A 25,283-nucleotide genomic window follows, 5' to 3' on the forward strand; every position below is an offset into this window, starting at 1 on the left:
GCAGTGCAGAGGCCAGGATAGAGATTAGATATGGGGCTGTTGGGGGACCGAGGGTTTTGGGATAAGATTGGGAAAGTAATTGAGGAATATGTGGGGTTGTATTGTACGGGGGAGATTTCGCAGGCGGTGGTATGGGAAGCATTGAAGGGAGGAGGTGATATCGTTTCAGGCAAAGGTGGAAATGGAGGAGAGGGTGGAGAGGCAAAGGTTAATAGATGAGATGTTGGAGGTAGACAGGAAGTATGGAGAGAATGTAGATCCAGCACTGTTGGAAAAGAGGAAGGAGTTGCAGGCGAGCTTTGATCGGCTGTCCAAAAGGAAGGCGATGCGGCAATTGTGGCTGGCATTCTTAACGCTCGAGAAAGTGAAGTTTGAGTTGAGGGGAAAGGGTTCTACAACTCATGGGCTTTGTTTATCAAGAATTGGATGACATCGAACATTACATGTTGGGGGAGGGGAGTTGGACTGTATAAGTTATTCGTAAGAAGTCTTACAACACCAGGTTAAAGTCCAACAGGTTTGTTTCAAACACGAGCCTTCGGAGCACTGCTCCTTCCTCAGGTGAATGACATTATTCTTCCAGAAATGGCTGAGCAATTGAATACATACTTTAGTTCTGTCTTTACAAATGAGGACACAAATCAGATCCTAGAAATGTTGGCGAATGAAAGGTTTAGTGAGAGGGAGGAACTGAGGGAGATCAACATTAGTATAGAAATGGTGCTGGGAAAACTGATGGGATTGAAGGCGGATAAATCCCCAGGGCCTGAGAATCGACATCCCAGAGTGCTTAAGGAGGTGGCTCTAGAAATAGCGGATGCATTGGTGGTCATCTTCCAGGATTCTGTAGACTCTGGAACTGTCCCTCAGATTGGAGGGTAGCTCATGTCACTCCAGTATTCAAAAAGGGAGGTAGAGAGAAAGCAGGGGATTATAGACCAGTAAACCTAACATTGGTCGTGGGGAAAATGCTTGAATCCATTATCAAGGACTTTATAGCGGAACATTTAGAAAGCAGTGGCAGGATCAGTCAGAGTCAGCATGGTTTTATGAAGGGAAAATCATGCTTGACAAATCTGTTGGAATTCTTTGAAGAGGTAACCAGAACAGTCGACAGGGGGAGCCAGTCGATGTGGTATATGTGGACTTTCAGAAGGCGTTTGACAAAGTCCCGTATAAGAGATTATTGTGCAAAATGAAAGTGCATGGGATTGGGGGAAATGTATTGAGGTGGTTAGAAAACTGGTTGGCAGGGAAGAAACGAAGAGTAGGGATTAATGGGTCCTTTTCAAATTGGTAGTCAGTGACCAGTGGGGTACCACAGGGATCGGCGCTGGGACCCCAGGTATTCACAATATATACTAATGATTTGGATGAGGGAACAAAATGTAACATCTCAAAGTTTGCAGATGATACCAAATTAGGTGGGAGGGTTAATTGTGACGAGGAAACAGGGATCCTACAGCAATATCTGAACAGGTTGGGCGAGTGGGCAAACCAATGGCAGATGCAGTATAATTTGGATAAGTGTGAGGTTATTCATTTTGGAAGCAAAAATAGAAAGGCAGATTACTACCTGAATGGTTGTAAATTGGGAGAGGGGAGTGTGCAGCGGGAACTGGGTGTCCTTGTGCACCATTCGCTGAAGGTAAGCAAGCAGGTGCAACAGGCGGTAAAGAGGGCTAATGGTATGCTGGCCTTCATTGCAAGAGGTTTCGAGTATAGAAGCAGGAATGTGTTGCGGCAATTGTACAGGGCCTTGGTGAGGGCACATTTGGAGTATTGTGTGCAATTTTGGTCCTTCTCTGAGGAAGGATGTTCTTGGTCTCGAGGGAGTGCAGCGAAGGTTTACCAGACTGATTCCAGGGATGGTGGGATTGTCATATGAGGAGAGATTGACTAGGCTGGGATTGTTCTCGCTGGAGTTCAGAAGAATGAGAGGGGATCTAATAGAGACTTATAAAATTCTAACAGGGCTAGACAAGGTAGATGCAGGGAAGATGTTACCAATGATGGGTGTGTCCAGAACCACAGCCTGAGGATTCAGGGTAAACCATTTCGGACACAGATAAGGAGACATTTCTTCACACAAAGAGTGGTGAGCCTGTGGAATTCATTACCACAGGAAGTAGTTGATGCTAAAACATTGAATATATTTAAGAGGCAGCTGGATATAGCACTTGGGGAGAATGGGATCAAAGGCTATGGGGAGAAAGCAGGATTAGGCTATGGAGTTGGATGATCAGCCATGATCGTGATGAACGGCAGAGCAGGCTGGAAGAGCCAAAAGGCCTCCGCCTGCTCCTATCTTCTATGTATCTATGTATCTATGTAATCACCTGCCACCCAGACCACACTCACCCCAGCCCCCCTCCCTTGACCTACATCAGTGGAAAGGCTCACCAGCCCAGCCCGGGGGAAAGGGCTAATCCAACACGGAGCATGGAGGAGGAACAAAGAACAAAGAACAAAGAAAATTACAGCACAGGAACAGGCGCTTCGGCCCTCCCAGCCTGCGCCGATCCAGATCCTTTATCTAAACCTGTCTCCTATTTTCCAAGGATCTACTTCCCTCTGTTCCCCGCCCGTTCATATACTTGTCTAGATGCCTCTTAAATGATGCTATCGTGCCCGCCTCTACCACCTCCGCTGGTAAAGCGTTCCAGGCACCCACCACCCTCTGCGTAAAAAACTTTCCACGAACATCTCCCTTAAACTTTCCCCCTCTCACCTTGAAATCGTGACCCTTTGTAACTGACACCACCACTCTTGGAAAAAGCTTGTTGCTATCCACCCTGTCCATACCTCTCACAATTTTGTATACCTCAATCAGGTCCCCTCTCAACCTCCGTCATTCCAACGAAAACAATCCTAATCTACTCAACCTTTCTTCATAGCTAGCACCCTCCATACCAGGCAACATCCTGGTGAACCTCCTCTGCACCCTCTCCAAAGCATCCACATCCTTCTGGTAATGTGGCGACCAGAACTGCACGCAGTATTCCAAATGTGGCCTAACCAAAGTCCTATACAACTGTAACATGACCTGCCTACTCTTGTACTCAATACCCCGTCCGATGAAGGCAAGCATGCTGTATGCCTTCTTGACCACTCTATCAACCTGCGTTGCCACCTTCAGGGTACAATGGACCTGAACTCCCAGATCTCTCTGTACATCAATTTTCCCCAGGACCCTTCCATTGACCATATAGTCCGCTCTTGAATTTGATCTTCCAAAATGCATCACCTCGCATTTGCCTGGATTGAACTCCATCTGCCATTTCTCTGCCCAACTCTCCAATCTATCTATATTTTGTTGTATTCTCTGACAGTCCTCCTCGCTATCTGCAACTCCACCAATCTTAGTATCATCTGTAAACTTGCTAATCAGACCACCTATACCTTCCTCCAGGTCATTTATGTAGATCGCAAACAACAGTGGTCCGAGCACGGATCCCTGTGGAACACCAGTAGTCACCCTTCTCCATTTTGAGACACTCCCTTCCACCACTACTCTCTGTCTCCTGTTGCCCAGCCAGTTCTTTATCCATCTAGCTAGTACACCCTGAACCCCATACGACTTCACTTTTGCCATCAACCTGCCATGGGAAACCTTATCAAACGCCTTACTAAAGTCCATGTAAATGACATCTACAGCCCCTCCCTCATCAATTAACTTTGTCACTTCCTCAAAGAATTCTATTAGGTTTGTAAGACATGACCTTCCCTGCACAAAACCATGCTGCCTATCACTGATAAGTCTATTTTCTTCCAGATGTGAATAGATCCTATCCCTCAGTATCTTCTCCAACAGTTTGCCTACCACTGACGTCAAGCTCACAGGTCTGTAATTCCCTGGATTTTCCCTGCTACCCTTCTTAAACAAAGGGACAACATTAGCAATTCTCCAGTCCTCCGGGACCTCACCCGTGTTCAAGGATGCTGCAAAGATATCTGTTAAAAAGGAGAAAGAAAAAAATCCATCCCACTTCTCACAAGAGGGCTCAATTCCGTCCAGAACAGATCCGGTACATTTCAAAGAAAACCAAATACTGAACATTTTCCACCAAAAGAAAACATAAAACCGGCAGGAATATAACGAGGACACCAGCTGCACACCAAAGACAAAATAAAGACTAAAAGACAAAAGAATACAATACTGCCAGCTGCTGAGTCAGTGCACGGCCGTCACCCACGCCCCCTCTCCCCACCCCCGCACTGCACCCCTGCAGCAGACCCACATCAGTGGAAAAGTGCTAAGAAGCAACACTAACCACTGCAAAAGGACACTGACACAGGGCACAGCAGAAAGAGAGCGAACACCACACCCCTTCTCCACTACTGGTAATTTGCCAGGGTTCAGGCCAAAGAAGCGAGAGGGTCGCAGCAGACAAGCACACAGCTGCCAGGCAAAGGAGCAATCCATCATACAATCCCCCCCCACCCCCTCCCCGACACACATAAACCAAACAGGGCAAAATGAAACCAAGGAACACTAGCATGCCTCCCATAATGGGAACAGAAGATGGCTATGTCATAATATCCACTCATGTATATAATGAGATGCAGACAGGCAGTGATTGGCACACAGGATGACCAATGAACACACAACACAGAACAACCAATCACCAGACAGGACACTACCACTATAAAGCTCACAGGGCATTAAGACTCTCTTTCTCTCGCAGGACTCAGCTACTGAGACAGTCAGAGTGCACAAGCTAGTCAGCACTATCACCATGCGGTAGCTAGTAAGTTTGGTCAAGCCAGTAAGAGGTCATCAGTTAGATTCATAGAGTGTGAACCCACAGCTGAACATGTACAGCAGTCCACTAGTTAAATAAAACAGTGTTGGATCCTCTCCTGTGTCAGACATCTGCTTCTAGCTTCACTGCATCCAGTTGCAGTCAACGTCGAACCAACCTGCCTAACACATCATGGTACCAGAGTGCTATTAATCCAAATGAACCTACCCCGAGTGAATCTGCAAGGACCAGCAAGCAGCCATCCAGCGAAATGGAAAACATCCAGCCTCCTCCGCAGCTCCACACCTCCGGCAACCTCACGGCCAATTGGAAAATCTTCAAGCAAAAGTTCCTCCTGTATATCGAAGCTTTCGACCTCGAGGCAGCATCGGATGCCAGGAAGATTGCGTTATTCCTGTTGACTGTGGGGGACCACGCCATCCACATCTTTAACTCGCTCATGTTTGCCGATGGCGAAGACAAGATGAAGTTCAAGACAGTTCTGCTAAAGTTGAGGTGAATGAGAACTTTGAATGGTACATCTTCCAACAGAGGCTTCAGGGTAAGGATAAAACTTTTCAGTCCTTCCCGCATCCTAGTCCTGTAAATATGACTCGACGGCTGATTCCATGATCCGGGATCGGATCGTTTTCGGGGTCCACTCCGACTCCCTGCGGCAGCAGCTCCTCAAAGCCAAGAATCGTTACTCCCACATCAGGGCGGCAGCAAAACTGCAAAACTGGCCTCCCACGAGGCAGAACGGGTGCAGGCCATTGCAAAAATGCAAGGCCTGAGCATCCAGGAGAGTGGCCATTTTGCGCGCTTTTCCCGAGTCCCTACGCATGAGCATCACGACCGGGTGGACAACAGGGCCGAAAACCCTAATGCGCAGGTGTGTAAATCGGACGACCGCACTGCGCATGCGCGATGGCGCACGGAACGTGCTGACGTCAGCGTCATGACGTGTCCGAATTGTAGCTCCGCCAATTTAAAGCGGCAAAGTCCAGCCAAAGGACGGCGATGTCTATAGTGTGGGAAGCCTGGCCTTCTGCAGGTCCGCTCCACCGATCATCAGCCAGCAATCCCAGCTGCGGCGCAGAAGTGTCCGCTCGGTACAACAAGGCATGCAGGATTCTGATCCCAACAGCCCAATAGACCCCAATGCCTACTGCCTCGAGTCTCCATATCTGGTGGGCATCATAACCACATGCGAGCTGGTCTCCACCGTACCTGCAAACCGCCTTTCGATCCTCAGTGTGGATCTCAACGATGAGTGGTGTGCTGTCCTCACAGTCAACCAGGCTTGCATCCGATTTAAACTGGACACCGGCACGTCTGCGAACCTCACATCGCAGTCAGATCTTGACAGCATCTGTGCCCAACCAAGCATTCTTCCACCAGCCTGCCAGCTCCTTGACTACAATGGCAATGCCATAGCTGCCAGTGGATCGTCTCAGATTGGGGTATCTCACAAGGCAATCAAGGCAACATTGCGATTCGAGATCGTCTGGCCTGACTGGGCGTCCCTGCTCGGTGCTCGTGCCTGCAAGTTCCTGAATCTAGTCCAGCGTGTCCACACCATGTCCTCGACACCGGCGACTGCCTCGCCCGATGTGAATCTCCAGGCTGAGATAGACGACATTCTCACGCAATACCACAACGTGTTTGATGGAATGGGCACGCTCCCATATCGCTACAAGATATTGCTCAAGCTGAACGCCACCCCAGTGATCCATGCACCACACCGGGTGCCGGCTCCTCTCAAGGATCGTCTGAAAAAGCAGCTACAAGACCTCCAAGACCTCAAAGGTCACGGAACCAACAGACTGGGTCAGCTCCATGGTCTGCGTAAAAAAATCCTCTGGTGAACTCTGCATTTGCATTGATCCCAAAGACCTGAACTGCAACATCATGTGAGAGCACTACCCGATCCCGAAGTGTGAAGAGTTAACCAGTGAGATGGCTCATGCCAAATTCTTTACCAAGCTGGACGCCTCCCGTGGCTTCTGGCAAATACAGCTGGACGCGTCCACGTTTGATACACCGTTTGGCCGCTATTTCTACAACTGCATGCCTTTCGGTATCATATCAGCTTCCAAAGTATTTAATTGCATTGTGGAGGGCATCGAGGGGGTGCGAGTCTATGTGGATGACGTGATCATCTGGTCCACAATGCCCGAGGATCATATTGCTCGCCTCAAACAGATCTTCCAGTGGACTCATGAAAATGGCCTCCAGCTCAACAGGCCAAATGCTCATTTGGTCAATCCGCTATCACGTTTCTGGGTGACCACATTTCACAGCAGGGTGTGCAACCTGACGCCGACAAGGTGCTGCCGATCAACGCCATGAAGACCCTGGAGGACAAGAAGGCGGTCCTCCGCTTCCTCGGGATGGTAAATTTTCTCAGGAAATTCATTCCCAATATGGCAGCCCACACCACGGCATTCCGGCATCTCGTAAAGAAGTCATCAGTGTTCCAGTGGCTGCTCGCACATGAAAAGGAGTGGTTCGAGCTGAAGGCGAAGCTCATCACAGCCCCAGTACTGGCGTTCTTTGACCCAACCAAGGACACCAAGATATCTACTGACGCCAGCCAGGACGGCATTGGGGCGGTGCTCCTCCAGCGTGACGACTCCTCGTCCTGGGCTCCAGTGGCATACGCCTCCAGGGCCATGACGCCGACCGAGCAACGGTATGCCCAGATCGAAAAGGAGTGCTTGGGTCTCCTGACAGGAATAGTCAAGTTTCATGACTACGTCTACGGCCTGCCAATGTTCACGGTGGAAACAGACCACAGGCCTTTGTCCACATAATCCAGAAGGATTTAAATGACACGATACCTCGGCTACAGCAAATTCTTCTTCGTCTCCGCCGATATGACTTCGAACTCGTCTACACACCGGGTAAGGTGCTGATCATCGTGGATGCCCTATCCCGATCCATCACCATGCCATGTGAACAGGGCGACTTCATCTGCCACATAGAGGCACAGGTGCAGTTGTGTGCCAGCAACCTCCCAGCCACTGATGAACGAGTGGTCCAAATACGCGAAGAAACTGCCAAAGATCCCCTACTGCAGCGAGTGATGCAACAGCTCGCCCATGGCTGGCAAAAGGGGCAGTGCCCCCAGTTCTTGAACATTAAGGACGAGTTAACGGTTGTTGAGGGAAACCTTCTTAAACTAGATAGGATCGTCATTCCTCAAAGCATGCGGGCTATGGTGCTCGGACAGATCCACGAGGGTCACCTTGGGGTCGGAAAATGTCGATGCAGAGCTCGGGAGGCGGTTAATTGGCCGGGCATCAACCAGGACATTGCCGACACAGTCCTCAACTGCACAACCTGCCAGAAGTTTCAACCGGCTCAGCACAGGGAAACACTGTAACAGCAAGAGATTGTGACCGCTCCATGATCTAACGTGGGGATAGACCTTTTTCACACCAATGGGCGTGATTACGTGCTCTTGGTCGACTACTTCTCCAGTTGCCCGGAAGTGGTGAAACTGTCGAACCTCACGTCCAAGTCAGTCATCAAAGCCTGCAAAGAGATGTTTGCCAGGCATGGGATACCACTCACGGTAATGAGTGACAACGGTCCATGTTTCTACAGCCAAGAGTGGTCCGACTTTGCACGATCCTACAACTTCAGTCACATCACCTCCAGTCCCCATTACCTGCAATCAAACGGGAAGGCCAAGAACGGGGTCCATATTGTCAAGCGGTTGTTGTGCAAGGCTGCAGACTCAGCCTCCGATTTCAATTTGTCGCTGCTGGCCTACAGGGCAGCCCCTCTGTCGACTGGTTTGTCTCCGGCGCAGATGCTCATGAACCACAACCTGAGGACGACTGTTCCAGCCATTCATATCCCAGACCTTGACCACCTCACGGTGCTGCAAAAAGTGCAGCGATCCAGGGACCAGCAGATCACGTATGATGCTCATGCCACGGATCTGCCTGCGCTGGCTCCAGCAGATGTTGTTCGCGTCCAGTTGCCTGAGGGAGGTTGGTCAGCCCCAGCTGTTGTTGTCAGGAAGGCCGCCCCAAGGTCTTTCATTGTTGAAATGGCTGACGGCTCCATTCTCCGGCGCAACAGGAGGGCGCTGCGTAAAGTTCACCACCCACCACCTGACCGCATTGGTCCGCCAGTTATCATGCTTCCTCCGGATGTCTCCTGCCACGAGACCACCGATCTGCCAGTGAACCCACCTGTCCACGAGACCAACGCAATGGCAGCAATCCCACCTGTCCAAACGCCGGCCTCTCCTGCTCCACCTCTGCAGCGATCGACAAGAAGTCGTTGCCCACCTCAAAGACTGAATCTATAGACTTAACTCTTGTAAACTTAGCTCAGTTTGCTCTGTACCTGCACGATAGACACCTTCCCATGTACATATGTTCATTAACTCACCACTTGTACATAGTCAGGCATGTATATACCTCCATGTTCCAAAATTTATTTTTAAAAAGGGGAGATGTCATAATATCCACTCATGTATATAATGAGATGCAGACAGGCAGTGATTGACACACAGCATGACCAATGAACACACAACACAGAACAACCAATCATCAGACAGGACACCACCACTATAAAGCCCACAGGGCATTAAGACTCTCTCTCTCTCTCAGGACCCGGCTACTGAGACAGTCAGAGTGCACAAGTTAGTGAGCACTATTACCATGCGGTAGCTAGTCAGTCTGGTCAAGCCAGTAAGAGGTCATCAGTTAGATTAGTAGAGTGTCAACCCACAGCTGAACATGTACAGCAGTCCACTAGTTAAATAAAAGTGTTGGATTCTCTCCTGTGTCAGACGTCTGTTTCTAGCTTCACTGCATCCAGTTGCAGTCAATGTTGAACCAACCTGCCCAACACATCAGGCTACTGAACACAAAAAGGTGTCAATGCATTCCAGAATGCATGTACAGTAGACACCATTTGCATATCATCAGCGGGCATGACCTGGCAGCCGGCAAGGCAGCCATGCAGCTGCACACACCGCTAACAGCCCACTTGAACTTAGGGCCACGGGACATATAGGATATTGGCTGCAAAATGTGATTCTCTGAGTAGAACTGCATATCAACATTGTACTTTTACAGTGGTATTTGATGCTATTTTGGGAGCCCAGCTCATTAATTCAATGGACGATTGTTTTCCCAGTAGCATTCTATCCCAGATATTCTATGCAGAAGGTCATGTTTCTCTTGTTGAGATGGATGAGTTTGCCTATTAAAGTTTGTTTCATAGAAGAGCATAAGTGAATATCAGGAAATTATAACAGTGTATGCATTTAAAGATATCCATTGGTTAAGCTAAGCTCAAATAGAAAAAGAATTGACTGGTATAATTAATCATTTACTGTACGCATTGGAAGGAATTTTTACTGATGCATTGGGAACAGGGGCAGGAGGGTGCTGGCGGTGGGGGTGGTTAAACACATGCAAAACCTGGAAGTTTTTGCAGGTCCAGTGCATCAATCTAACCATTACATTTGCATATGGCTTCCAGATTAGGTTGAGTGAGAATGATAAGAAAACCACCTGAATTGATCTCAACTCCAGCATTTAAAGGATTACTGCCAGAATAATGTCCCAAGCCTGCCTTGCCTGAGTGAAGTTTCTCTGGAAATGATGCTGGGGGCTGTAACGGCCCACACGGAGATACTGTTTGCTAATGATGGGAAGAAGGTGCCTGTCAATAAAATAAAGACGGTCTGGCTGGGGGTGAACAGTAGGTGCCATAATACTCCTGGACTCAGCGCTAAAAGCCGTTTCATGACCTAAGCAGGTCAAGCAAGGAGAGTCAAATGGCACATTCATCCACAAGCCATACCACGCCAACCTCCTCACTCGGCCTTCTCAAGCCTACGTGGCGCATCATCCTTTACACTAACTTACCCTGCAGGTACGCCCACTCTCTTTAACTGTGCACTTCCTCACATCCCCCCCCCCCCCCCCCCCCCGGCCCCATCTGTTCATATGAAATTGAGACCCTCAATAAATGCTGTCCTTGCAGTTGTTAAACACATGCAATTACTCTCGTGTAATTATAAGTCTCTTCTTTCCCTCCTTGCAGAAGAGAACACAGAATAGCAGGGAAATCTAGACAACCAGATATGGCCCTCCATCAATCTTGCAATTGATAATACAGAGGAGGAGACACTGGATATCAGCAGAATCCCATTACACATTGGAGGAGGGGCATTGGGATTCTCTTGGCTAGCTGGTACCAGAATTAGATGTTAAAAAATGATCTGCCAAACAAGACCCATTCTTGTTAACTTGCTGTCAGACACTGAGATAGTTATTTTACCTAGATGACCTTTTCCTGGTGTGCTGTATTGTGCGACGTTGGAGCTGGATGGTTTGAAGATTTCAATGAGTATTTGAGTGTAGCGAAATGATTTGCAACATTGAAGACAATGTGATTATGGTGATTTCACACACAGCCGCGAATCTTGTTCTGTGAGAGGAGTTGAAGACAGAATTGGTGACAGGCAACATACTGCCTAAGCTGAAAATTGATGGCATTGTGAAATATGGGAAGAACTGGTCTTGTACTGCAAATTATTGTTTGATGACAATTGCGTTGCATTTCGAGTGGTTAACCTGAAAGCACTATAGCAACCTGTATTCCACCTTGCGGGTGTGGGTAAGCTCAATTGGCGGGATGACTGGTTTGTGATGTGGAATGACGCCAACAGCGTAAGTTCAATTTCTGTACTGGCTGTTATCCATGAAGGCCCCACCTTGTCAACCTTACCCCTCACCTGTGATGCTGTGATCCTCAGGTAAATCATCACCAGTCAGCTCTCCCCCTCAATGGGGAATGCAACCTTTGGTTACCTGGGGCTATGGCAACTTTACCTTACGCCATGGTGGCACAGTGGTTATTACTGCTGCCTTTCAGCGCTAGGGACCCAGATTCAATCCCGTCCTTGGGTGACTGTGTGGAGTTTGCACATTTTCTCCGCGCGTGCGTGGGTTTCCTCCGGGTGCCCCGGTTTCCTCCCACAGCCCAAAAATGTGTAGGTTAGGTGGATCGACCATGTTAAGTTACCCCTGACTGTCCAGAGAAAGTTCGGTTACAGGGATAGGGCGGGGTTGACAGGGGAGTGGAGTGCTCTTGCGAAGGGTCAGTGCAGACTTAATGGGCCGAATGACCTTCTTCTTCTGCACTGTAGGAATTCTATGATTCTACTTTACTTTAACTTGAGAAGAGTTCATTAGAAACTGCATAACATATGATGGGCAGCACGGTAGCATTGTGGATAGCACAATCGTTTCACAGCTCCAGGGTCCCAGGTTCGATTCCAGCTTGGGTCACTGTCTGTGTGGAGTCAGCACATCCTCCCCGTGTGTGCGTGGGTTTCCTCCGGGTGCTCCGGTTTCCTCCCACAGTCCAAAGATGTGCAGGTTAGGTGGATTGGCCATGATAAATTGCCCTTAGTGTCCAAGATTGCTCTTAGTGTCGGGTGGGGTTACTGGGTTGTGGGGATGGGGTGGAGGTGTTGGCCTTGGGTGGGGTGCTCTTTCCAGGAGCCGGAGCGGACTCGATGGGCCGAATGGCCTCCTTCTGCACTTTAAATTCTATAATAATATACACTCAGTAAAAAAAATCTGTAAAATCATGCCCAACACCTCGACAACTGACCCCATGGCCAACAAAACGATGGCATCAATTCCAAGTAGATATTTTAAAGCATTTTTAACATTGAATAAGTCATATTCAATTCAAAATGTCAACTCGATTTCTTTCTCCACAGACACTCCAGACCTGCTGAATATTCACAGCACTTTCTGTTTTCATTTCAGATTTCTCGCATCTGCAGGTTTGTGCTTTCAGTTTATGTGTAAAATTCAGTTCTCGTCCGCAAACACCTACCCAGAGGGAGTTCTTCTGTTGTCTCTGACAGGATTTCAGTTGTTCCATGACCTTGTTCACTTTCATTGCTAACCATTTCCCTCCTGGAGTTTGATAAGACGTGTCTGCCACTTTCACAGACACATTTCCTTCCTCAAAGACGGTCTCTGGCTCTGGCTTATTCCATGTGAATTCCAACTGTTTCAATTCCAATTCATGTTTCGGATCCACCCAGGATTGCAGGTATTCCCTAGATGTACAGTGTGTGATCTATCCGAATGGGAACAGAGCCCCGTAACGTGCGCTATTAGCTGGGTGTTCCCCGGCGCTTGGAGCACCAGGAAACACCACGCTATTGAGCGGCCATTCGGGTAGATTGGGGGCCTCAGTAGGGAATGCGCGGCCGAGGCCACACTTAGTCCTGTTTCCTACACTGCGGAGTTTGCTTGCCACCTGCAAACCCCCCTCCCACACACGGTACCCCTGGCCCCGATGCACAGCACTTGACACTGCCAGCCTGGCACCTCAGCAGTGCCCTGCCATCTGGCTGTGCCACCTGGGCAGTTCCAGGCTGGCACTCAGGTGGTACAGCCAGAGTGCCAGGCTGGCAGTGCCAAGGTGCCCGAATGGTGCCAGCAGTGCTAGGGTGCTACCATCCGCAGAGGGCAAGCACCTAGGGGCCTCCAATCCCCGGGGAGACCTTCACAAGTGCCATCCCGACTGGTCCCCATCTGTGGAGACCAGCACTGAACGGCCCTCGCTTGAGATCTCCAAGGCAATTCATTTAGATCCCACCCCTTGTGTAGATCGTGGGAGTGCACATTAGAATGAGCCTAAATGTAGATTTGCTAAGAATTGATGGATGGGATTCACAATCCGACAGCTCGTAAGATTGTGTTCGATCTTGCGAGGCATGGCAAGCCAGGTAAATCCCAGAAGAGGAATCACCCGGCATCTACCGGCCGTACATATCACTTTGCGAAGCAATGCTTTCCACGTCCAACAGTGGACCAAACAGGGTCAGTCAATGCAATTGATGAGACGTCCATTGATGACCTATTTTTCATTGATCTGATTTTGACGAAGGACACGATAGGTCCGAATAGAAAGGTGAAGAAGTCTTACTGACCAGCTGGTGAAGCTGATACCATCGAAGGCAGACGGACAATTCCAGTGATGTTGAATGCCACATTGATAAAATGTAAGCTTGACACGGGAGTGAGGGCCAACCTCCTCAGCTTGTCCGATTTCAACGGGCTGCGAGTTAAACTGAAAATCGTCAATCAAACGAGACTGCTGAACGACTACAATGGGAATGAGATTGCGACGCTGGATTTATGGGAACTAGAAGCATGGGTACACAACAGAAGTCACAGCATACCATTTTCCATTGTGGACATGGAACGTGAGTCCTTTATAGGGGTGGATCCGTGTGAGGCCCTGAACCTAGTTGAGCATCTATACATTCCAGACAGCGCTGCGACAGAGGATCATTGCGATTGGCAACGAGATATAATGGCTCAGTTATCCGGTGAGATACAAGCGATAGGTAAAGTTGAGGAAGATAAGCCAGATGAAGAGATGGAGGAACCAAGAGAATTCCAGAATTCTGGTTAACAGTCTTCAAAAATATGGATTTGCTCAGTGACATGATCCAGGAGCATGATGAGCCTATCTTAAAGCATCTACAAGATGTTAATATAAACTGTTCAGAGCCTGGACAGCCAATGAGCTTCACTCTGGAGTTTAAGTTTGAGCCAAATGAGTATTTCACAAATGAGATAGTCACAAAAACGTACCAGATGGAGTTGCAGCCTGACGAGTTGGATGTTTTATTCATTGACAAGCCAGAAATCACAGGATGCACAGGATGCCAGATCAACTGGAAGAAAGGAAAAACGTCACTTTGAAAACTATGAAAACGAAGCAGAAGCATAAGGGTTGAGGCACTGGTAGAACAGTTACGAAATTGTACCAAATGTCTCTTTCTTCAATTTCTTCAGTCCTCCTGAAGTTCCAGAGCATGGCGAGCTGGATGAAGGTTCTGCAGCAATGCTCACTGCTGACTTTGAAATTGGTCGCTTCTTGCGTGAACAAATAGTTCCACGAGCAATGTCATACTTTACAGGAGAAGCCAGTGCAGATGATGACGATGACTCTGATGATGATTAAGAGGATGATAATTATGACAACCATGATTACGATGAGTAAAGTGGAGACTCAGGTGATGAGCCAGAAGAGGATGACTATGATACGCTATTCAGGTGGTTTGGCGGCAGTGATGAGGTGATCACAAGCAACACCCCCAATCTTCACAGGACAACGATAAGTGTGAAAGCTCTAAGATTGCGTGTGCAGAGGCTGAAAGTGAGATTGCAGCCACAGATACATCAGCTGAGAGCAAATCAACTGCGAACAGTCAAATGGTAACTAAAGAAATAATCCCCATTTTGGAGAAATTGGCTCCAGGGCAGTACGATGAATCATCCTATGCCCACAGAATGGTTCCTGCAGCGGACTCCCCAATACTCAAGGCCACTCCACCAAAAGACGTGCAAGAAGAACAGATGGATACATCTGTGTGCACTTCTACAACGAAAGACAAAGCATGTGTCATCTTATCGGTTGAGGATGAGCCATTACTCGGCTCTCCAATAAAAGACGAACCACACAAAGTTATGTCAAGTGAGGATGAGCCATCAATTGATGCTAAAGCACAAGTTGAAGAATCAACACCCAACTTTGAGGACATTGATTCAGCTAAGATACCAGAATGCGAGAGTATGCAGATCGCTCCTGAAATTGCAGACTTAACTGCAACTGGTCAATTATCCAAAAGTATTCTGGATGCTTCACCAGGTGGTGGGCATGCAGATCAGCTTCCGAGCGCAAGCACCATGGATCAACAAAACTCCTCGATCCAGCTAAGGCACCAAAATCAGCCATGGTGGCAGAAGAGCCAGAGTCAGATTGACAGCAGACGATCCAAAAACAGTTACTAAGGCAAAAGTATCACAAGCAACTAGTCACATGGCGGAGTCCAGCGGCATGAAGGCTGCCACTAAAGTCAAAAAGATAAGAAGACGAACTCAGAGGGTCATTCCCATGAGAAGGAAGGGGAAGAAAAGAAGAGTTGAGGATACAGCGAGTTGATCGGATAGCGCCCACGGCACTGAAGAAGGAGGCATCGGCAATGTGGCCGACAGGCATGAAAGCAAAGCACATGAAGACGGAGAAGGAAGCATTGCATTAGAAAATTGAAAAAGTTGGTGATGCAAAAAAGACCAGCCAGAAAAACGGTCTACCGGAAGCTGAAACGAAATCGAGTAGCTGATCAAAGTTCAGAAGATCAATGGGACAATGTCGTTGTGGATACCCAATACACTGTGCACAAGGGACACGTTAAAATTGTCAGTCATATCATGTTGTGTAAAGTACAGATGCATTTGTGCATATGACATGTTTAAAATTATGATGCAGATCATGTTTTGTAAGACACAGTTACATTTATATGTAAATGTTTAACAGTTCCAAGGAAAGGGGGTGTGGTGATATGCCTGTGCACAGTTTCGTATATAGTTAGCGATGCGGCCTCCAACCAGCTGGTGGCGATAAAGATCCATCATGTAACTCAAGAAACCCGCCAGTTGGTAGTAAGTTGTACAGGAGGATAGTCACACTTAGAGAAGCTCCAGGAGAAGTCACTGAATTCATTTATTAGCCATTGTCTGCATTATAGTTTGTTAGTTATCATTCTACGTGTTTGTTAATAAATCATCTTTCTAGTTAAAGAACTAGATGTTCATGTACATCATTACGACAACCATAGCACAGAACATAACAGGACCATGATTTAAGGGTGATAGGATTGCCACATCAGGAAAGATCATTATAATAATATTAATCTTTATTAGTGTCATAAGGAATGAAGTTATTGTGAAAATCCCCATTAAAGTAACACCCTGCTGTCTGTCGAATAACATCATTCCCTGTAAGGACAAACGTGTTTTCACGAGTCCCCTCTCTAAATGCCTGAACATACCAGCCTCTCCTGGCCAAGAACTCAGGATTAGGTGCCCATCACATTGCCCCGCCTCACCCTTACATACATGCCAGCCATCCAGGCGAAATATTCGATCTGTCAAGGCACAGGGATGTGTGCATTTCACACCCATGAGCACCAACAGGTTCTGCCACTCCCAAAGACACAGTTTCAAATGGAGTTTATACTCACCCTGAAAGCGCGCAGAAGGTCAGTGAACCTTTTCCTACACTGGATCCATGTCCAGTGAACAACATCATGCCTACTCACTTGGACTGCCGCCTCGTCCCAGGCCTTCTTGTTTTGGTGAGGTGGCTGCCTCTTGCCTACTCGCAGCAGCAATATCTCACGTAGGGCCTTCGTTGTCTCCAGACAAACCCGGAAGCAATCATCTGAGAACCAGCGGGCAGACAGGCTATGGGCATTTCTAGCCTTCCTGGCATAAGCTACAGATCCAGATACCATTACAGTACAGTATAGTACAGCAGACAGACAGTCTGTCAATGCATCTCCCTGAGGCTCCTAAATCCCTATTGCCAGCCATCAGGGAACTCCCGAGCAACTTCAAACTCTTCTCCCGCACTGGTCCTGTCGCCTGCCCTCTTCCTACCTCTGCCAGCAACACTGAGTCTGTCTCAGAGAGTGATACACACTGATCGGCAGTTAATTGGCCAGCGTGAAATCGAGGTTGAGAGCCAGTCGAGAAGGAAACGGATTTTGCATCCACTTCCAGGCCCACCAATCACACTTCTGTGTCAGACTGAAAATTCAGGCTAAGTTTTTTGAAATTTACAAACATTGGCATCTCACAGCACCGGGGTTCGGTTCCAGCCTTTGGTGAGTGTGCAGAATTTGCGCTTTCTCCCCCTGCCTGCGTGCGTTTCCTCTGGGAGTTTCAGTTTCCTCCCACAGTCCAAAGACGTGCGGGTTAGGTGGATTGACCATGATCAATGTGTGGGATTACAGGGCAAGGCGGGGAAGTGGGCCCATACAGTGCAGAAGGAGGCCATTCGGCCCATCAAGTTTGCACCGACCCACTTAAGCCCTCACTTCCACCCTATCCCTGTAACCCAATAACCCCTCCTAACCTTTTTGGTCACTAAGGGCAATTTAGCATGGCCAATCCACCTAACCTGCATGTCTTTGGACTATGGGAGGAAACCGGAGTACCCAGAGGAAACCCATGCAGACACAGGGAGAATGTGCAGACTCCGCACAGACAGTGACCCAGCGGGGAATCAAACCTGGGACCTCGGCACTGTGAAGCCACAGTGCTATCCATTTGTGCTACCGTGCTGTCCTTGCAATGCTCCAGCACCGTGGCGTCAATGCATTCTGGAACGCACGTACATAGACATCGTTTGTATATAATTTGCGGGCCCAACCCGGTATTCTCTGGGTCCTTTGCGACTCCGCCTCCGATGGGCCGAGTTCCCAACAGTGTGGGTCACTTGTGGTTTTAAAATTGTGAAACTGGTGTGGCGGCTGCTATGGGAGAGAGAGGGGGGTATGGAAAGTGTACAGCATCGCCATAGTTTGCTGACAGTTGTGCCGCTGGCCGGGGCCTTCTGCAAGGGGCGGGGGAATAGTGGGGGGTGGCCAGGAGGTGGGCTGTGGGGTCGGGGTGGATGAACACGGAACACCATTGCCGCAGCCGGCAAGGTAGCCATGCGGCTGCACACACCACTAACAGCCCACTTTGAATTTAGTGCCACCGGTCATACAGATGTCCTCCCAGGGCACCCCGTTGCCTTTTTTACTGGCTATAAATATGGCAGTCAATAAGGCTGCCCTTCTTTTGTCTAGACATTGATATTATATTGCTTTCAGAGTCACCAGGTATCAATTGATACCACCACAAGGTTCAAACGGATATCGATCAAAGACCCAACAACCAGTTAGTTAGTTCAAGTTCAATAATATTTTATTTACACACAAGATTACTTATACATGCAACATAAACACTATGAGTTAAACTACATCTAACAACCATGACAACCTGTACTTAACTTCAGGCACCCGGCTTAGGTCAGAGGAACAGTGGCCTTTGTTCAAATCTGGATCCGCAGGGTCTGGAGAAGTAACTGCTGCTCAGCTGGGCTCATGCGTCTGGTAGCGAGCGTTGAACTTGCACTTGCTTCTGGTCGTGGTGCTGCAGTTGGAGATGGACGTTGCCGGAGCGCCAGGTCCAAAAGAGGTCGAACACATGGCAGTGTCTCTCTTTATCCTTGGGGGTTTCGCGCTCTTTTGGGCGGTCCTTAGGTTAGGACCCAATTAATTGGGCAGTTCTCGATCACTGCCTTCGATCGAGCCAATACAGGGGTCGGTGCCTTGATGGCTGGGCATGTCCTAAGCGGTCATTGACCTTGCTGTTTATGCTTCCTGAGTAAAGGGAGTGACGCCGATGTGTGTGGAATTGTGTGTGTGGAATTGTATCAGTTACCTGAGTATCAGTCCTTTGTTTTACGGAGATGGGCCATTAAAATGCTAATCGGCTGGGGGTTTCGATGCTGTCTGGATTCTCTGCTCCCAAATATACATTCAGGCTCTGTGCCTGCCTGAATCTTATATTGTCCACATTTCCCTACATGCTTTGCGAACGCCCATGTTTTTTGTTGTAAGTGGCCATCCCAGATGGCTGCAGTCCGTCCTCTTGATCCTAAACGCGAAGCGTGATGGATCACGCTGCTGAATCTTCTTCTGTTCTCTGGTGTGCCGGATACCCTTAATCAAGGACAGGTTCTAACCTACTCTGTCCTATGGATTGGAACATTTACCTAAGTATTTTTTAATACAACACACATTTCTAAAAATTCTAAGGGGGCACTATAACATTCACTCATACATTTCAATTTCTTTACACAAAGGGGAACCTCTAACTGTCCTTACCTAAACTACACTTATGCCGCTAGCTAATAACGAAAGAACTTATATTGCAGTATAAAATAAACAATAGCAGCATCACATTTCTACTTAACACTTATACCATTTACAGAGAACGTAAGTTTATTAAAACCGCGGAATTTATTAGAGAGAAAAAGGGTTCAAAAAGAGTGTGGTGTCTGTTGAAGTCCGAGAAAAGGGGCTCTGCGTGTGTATACTGGGGGAAGGGAGGCTCTCCTTTGCCATTTCCAAAGTCTGAGTGTCTGTACGACACTGCAAAGTATTGCTATAATCATAGAACATAGAACAGTACAGCACAGAACAGGCCCTTCGGCCCTCAATGTTGTGCCGAGCCATGATCACCCTACTCAAACCCACGTATCCACCCTATACCGGTAACTGAACAACCTCCCCCTTAACCCTACTTTTAACACTACGGGCAATTTAGCATGGCCAATCCACCTAACCCGCACATCTTTGGACTGTGGGAGGAAACCGGAGCACCCGGAGGAAACCCACGCACACAGGGGGAGGACGTGCAGACTCCACACAGACAGTGACCCAGCCGGGAATCGAACCTGGGACCCTGGAGCTGTGAAGCATTTATGCTAACCACCATGCTACCCTGCTACCCCTCAATAGGGCTTCTACCGTGTAAGAAAGGGAATACCATTTTATGATATTTTCGCACCATGTCGGCGTATCAGTGGCTGTTTCTATATGTGGTGTAGTGTCCAGGCTAGGGGTATTGTGTTGGATGGTCATGTTTAGGGCCTGCGTGGTGAATTATATAGGGGCTGATACCGCGCACAACTGTAGTGATCCAACGACGGTCATCAGGTCCGCCTTCATTTTGTCTTTGTCTTCCTCTGTCTCCTGATATATTTGTATATTCCTGGGGGTACAAGCATAATATCTGTTCTTATCTTGTTGTTTAATATCTCGTTTGTCTGTCTGTTTGTCCTTAACATCAATTTCCCATTTAGAATCGTCACCATATTTGACTCCCTCATGTTTTTTTCAAACCAATCATTTGGGAGACAAGACATCCGAGAAAGAAATTCTGTCACAGTGCACGCAATCTCGCAGCCTATGTTTGATGGGCTGAGTGGGCGGACAATTTCTCCTTCCAGTGTTGAGGTAGCTTTTTTCCAGCAGCAAATTCATTTCAATCAAGTGTTTGAACATGTAAATAGCAGGTGGGGGTTAGTGACCGAAGGGTCGCCAGAAAGCAAACAAAAAGTGCATTCTTTAAACCACACTTTAAAAGGCCAGTAAAAGAGTTTCAAAAAGAACCTTCCGAATGGGGTGCTTATGAGCCACGGCAGGGCAAGAATGGGTGGAATTCCCGGGTAGGGCGGTGATCAGTGCCGTTGCTCCACTACCCGAGCTTGGCTGACCAAATACATAGAGGATCCTCAGGCAGGGTGGGGATCAGTGCCGATACTCCACTGCCTGGGTGACCTTACAAGAATGGAAAGAATTTGAATATCTATGGACTTCCAACAAACTTGTTCCTTTAACTACCATGTGGCGTCAAAAGAGTAGTTGTGATTGCATCAAGAAATTTGGTGAGATCGACACAATAAGTCGTATAAGAGACAAACATTCAACATTAAAAAAATAAACTAAAGAAAGAAAGTGGGCAGGCTCCATCAGGGAATAGGACACCGTAAATCTCAATTGGTTCCTTTCACTCATCATCTGGACACCTCAGGGTTCCATTCCGAAAAAGGGTCATAAAGGGGTTAACATGGTGGGAGTCAGACTCTGAGTCATCACAATCTCCCGGTTGCCAAACCCGTGACTGGAGTTTCTGTGCCATGGCAGCGTGGGCTGATGTGGGATCCATTTTGTTGTTTCTTATCAGTCGATAAGAATTATCGCGGTGCCATTGTTTCTTATCCTGTCTGATCGCTATCGTCGGGCGGTGGGTCAGGTTCTGGTCGTGGCAAATAAATGGTCTCTGAAGGGCCAAACATATCGTGGTCGGTGTCACTGGGGCTGTAGTGACTGGGGCCTGGTTTGTTTTGCCATTGGTCGCTGTCGCTGTCGCTATCGCTATCGCTGGCGGCCGAATCAAGTGTGAGATGAAAACTCATCTCTGGGGGTGGAGTCAAGTCGTATATGTGGACATGCTGTCCTGGCTGGGGGAGGGTTGGATTGGGTCGCCAGTGGTCAGGTCGTAGTCGTCGGCTATTGCCAGTGAAATGTGGTGTGAGTGGCTGCACTGAGTTCCATAAACCTTAAGTTGGTTTATATGAAACCATCCTGACTTTCCATTTGGATACATAATCTTAAAAACTGAGGGGCTTACTTTATCAGAAATTGAGTAGGGTCCTGCAAATGTGGGGGAGAGGAATGAACTAAGATTGTACAGGGAGACCATGACTTTCTGTCCAACTGTATATTCTACCGGGTGTACTGTTTTATCAAAGCAGGCCGTACTCTGCTTTCTCCTAGTGCCTAGTTGAACAGCTGCAGGCAGCTGTGCTGCTTTAATATTCTCCATAACTTGTTGGACCCCTTTTTCGTGGGTAAGTGCGGTGACTGTGGGGCTGGCCAAATCAAGTCCAAACAAATAATCGCTATCGTCAGGTGGTGGGTCAGGTTCTGGTAGTGGCAAATAAATGGGGCAAAATTCTCCCCTACCTGGCGGGGCGGGGGATCCCGGCGTAGACCACTCCGGTGTCGGGCCTCCCCAAAAGGTGCGGAATTCTCCGCACCTTTAGGGGCTAGGCCCGTGCTGGAGTGGCTCCCCCTCTGCCGATTGGCGCCAAAACTGGCGCCAAAGACTCCGCCCAGAATCGGGGCTGGCCGAAAGGTGTTCGCCGGTCAGCGTGATTCCGCGCATGCGCCGGAGCGTCAGCGGCCGCTGACATCACCACCGGCGCATGCGCGGTGGAGGGGGTCTATTCCGCCATGGTGGAGTCCGTGGCGGTGGTGGAAGAAAAAGAGTGCCCCCACGGCACTGGCCCGCCCACCGATCGGTGGGCCCCGATCGCGGGCCAGGCCACCGTGGGGGCACCCCCAGGGTCTGACCGCCCCGCGCCCCCTCCCAGGACCCCCGGGGGCCCGCTCGTGCTGCCAATCTCGCCGGCACAGAGGTGGTTTAAACCACGCTGTCGGGAGAGGCCTGACAGCGGCGGGACTTCGGCACATCGCAGGCCGGAGCATCGCCGCGGGGGGCACGGCGACCGGCAAGGGGGGGCCCGCCGACTAGCGCAGCGTGATTCCCGCCTCCGCCGATTATCGGGGGAGGGGGAGTCGCATAATTCCGCCCATGGTCTCTGAGGGGTGGAACATATCGTGGTCGGTGTCACTGGGGCTGTAGTGACTGGGGCCTGGTTTGTTCATGGGTCGTCCGGTCATGAGGGTGTGGGGGGTGTATCCTGTCGAACTCGACACCGTGTTTCTAATAAACATCAGTGCAAATGGGAGGACTGTGTCCCATGTTGTATTGTGCTGTTGCACCATCTTCCTAAGTGTTGCCTTTAGGGTTCGTTCATGCGTTCCACAATGCTGTTGGATTGTGGGTGATAGGCAATGTGAAACTTCCGTTTAATTCCGAAAATTGTTAGGACGTTTTTCATTACTCTTCCTGTGAAGTGCGAACCTTGGTCCGACTCAATACTACGGAGGAGTCCCCATGTAGTAAATATTTGCTGGGTTAGAATTTTTGCTGTCGCTTTAGCCATGTTTGTCCTGGAAGGAAATGCTTCTCCCCATTTTGTGAAGGTGTCGATCACGACCAACACATATTTAAATCCATTTCTGCAGGGGGGGAGAGGACCAATGTAATCTAATTGTAAGTTTGTCCAAGGGCCATTAACAGGGCGGGTGTGTCTTAGCTGACCTTTCTTTGCGTATCTGTCTGGGTTGTTCTGGGCGCAAATTAAACAATTTTCAATGTAGTGGATTACATCAGTTTTTAAATCGGGCCACCAGCAGCGAGGTCTGAGGTGGGCAAGGGTGGATTCTATCCCCTGGTGTCTGTGTCCATCATGGATTTGACAAACAATCTGGTTCCTGGGGACCACATAAATACCATTCTTCAATATGATTCCCTCGTGTACCGTTAAAGTGTCTTTGAACCTATCATAGGGAGATGGGAAATTTCCTTAAGCGTGTCGTTTTCCTTCTGCGCCTGTGCCAAATCTTGAATATTTGTTTGTGAGACCTGGACCGCGTGTACTGGAGCACTCTTGGGGGGGGTTGCCAAAAGTGGCCATGTCGTGAGCCTGCTTTTGCTAGGGTGTCTGCTTTTACGTTGCCAGGTGTGGAGGAATGATGATGGCTTCTCACCTTTATGATTCCATATTTGCGATCTTTTGCTTCTTGGCTACAGATGGCTACACCCCCCAGCCGACCCATCAGCTGTATGGGCGTGCTCCAGTGCAACCAGTGCCATCTTGTTGGCTTGGATAAGTGTGTGTGCGGAAAAAGGAAAAGGTGGTGGAGTGTGTTATGGGCCAGGGTTTAGAGAACACCAAAGTGTATCATGGAGCTCACCTGACCCACCACTTTTAATAGATTGTGGTTATGGAGATACTTTACAGGTGTGGCAACATAGATCTAAAGTACTTTTAAAACAAAACCATGTTTATTTATGGACCCAGTTGACACTTTCTAAACCCACAGTAAACATCTTAACAACTATCAACACCAATAATCCCCATAGATACAATATTCTATAAGTAACCCTTCATAACTTTCTCAACAACATCCATAACTCCAAAATACCCTTTTGTCAGAAACACAGCAGGTTTAAATTATCTACAGAAACAGGTATTACGTTGAAATCCTCAAATGATATGGAGACAGTCTTTAGATTGCAGAGAGAGATAAATGCATCTTCTTGCTGTGACTGCAGCTTCTTCAACTCAGAAAACGAAACGAAAACACACAGACACACACCAACTTTTGCTCAAAGCAAAAGTAAAAGCAGAGTCACAGCTCAGCTCCACCCACACACTGACATCACTGCAGTTATTTGATGACCACACATTTCTTAAAGGTACACCCATACAGCTATTTGCTACACATTCATTTCTTAAAGGTACTCGCACATGACAGGGTGGCAGTGCTGGTTAAAGAGGGTATACTGTTTCTAAACTAAGACTGGCACTGAAACAACAAATGGATAAAGATAAATGAATAACAAACTGTTCTTGACAGTGTCGGCACCAAATACGTTAAACAACAGGTGAAAATGTGTGATGGAGAATCTGCCCCATGCGAATTTCACCCCATGTGATTTTGGATTCCACTGGAAAATGTTGCACTGTAAAACAGGCAGCTGAAATGTTGTTTTTACTTTTTATTCGCCTGACGATGAACGGTAAAGTTACCTCAATGAATTTTCACCACCATTCTAATCTCCTAATTCTCTATTGGTTGCACAAAATGATATTTGTACGATTTGTTTTCCCTGTAGATTTTAGTCAGAAATTTACCGTATCGTAGCATCAACTTAGCTTGGCTTCCGCTTCATTAGAACAAACTGAAAAACAGAACTGGCTCAGATGCTATTTGCAAAATTGAAACTGATGTTCCAGTTCCATAGGTTTCCAATAAAAAGAGGATAATAACTGTTTTAAAGTTATGCAGTAGCAAAAGGCAATAGATGACTCCATCTCTTTTTATGATATCAGGTCAATGTCATCCATTAGTATTGAATAAACGACAGCAGATTTGGCCATGTAACCAATTACCAACTGGGACTCAATTTTGCCATTTAGTGATTC

General features: G+C 48.1%; 1 pseudogene; it reads left to right on the plus strand.

Moving 5' to 3' along the window:
• Positions 1–13,787: 13,787 nt before the first annotated feature.
• On the plus strand, positions 13,788–14,783 carry LOC119965662 (annotated as a pseudogene).
• The last annotated feature ends 10,500 nt before the right edge of the window (positions 14,784–25,283 follow it).

This window comes from Scyliorhinus canicula, chromosome 5 (assembly GCF_902713615.1).
Source record: "Scyliorhinus canicula chromosome 5, sScyCan1.1, whole genome shotgun sequence".
In the NCBI taxonomy this organism is placed as follows: Eukaryota; Metazoa; Chordata; class Chondrichthyes; order Carcharhiniformes; family Scyliorhinidae; genus Scyliorhinus; species Scyliorhinus canicula.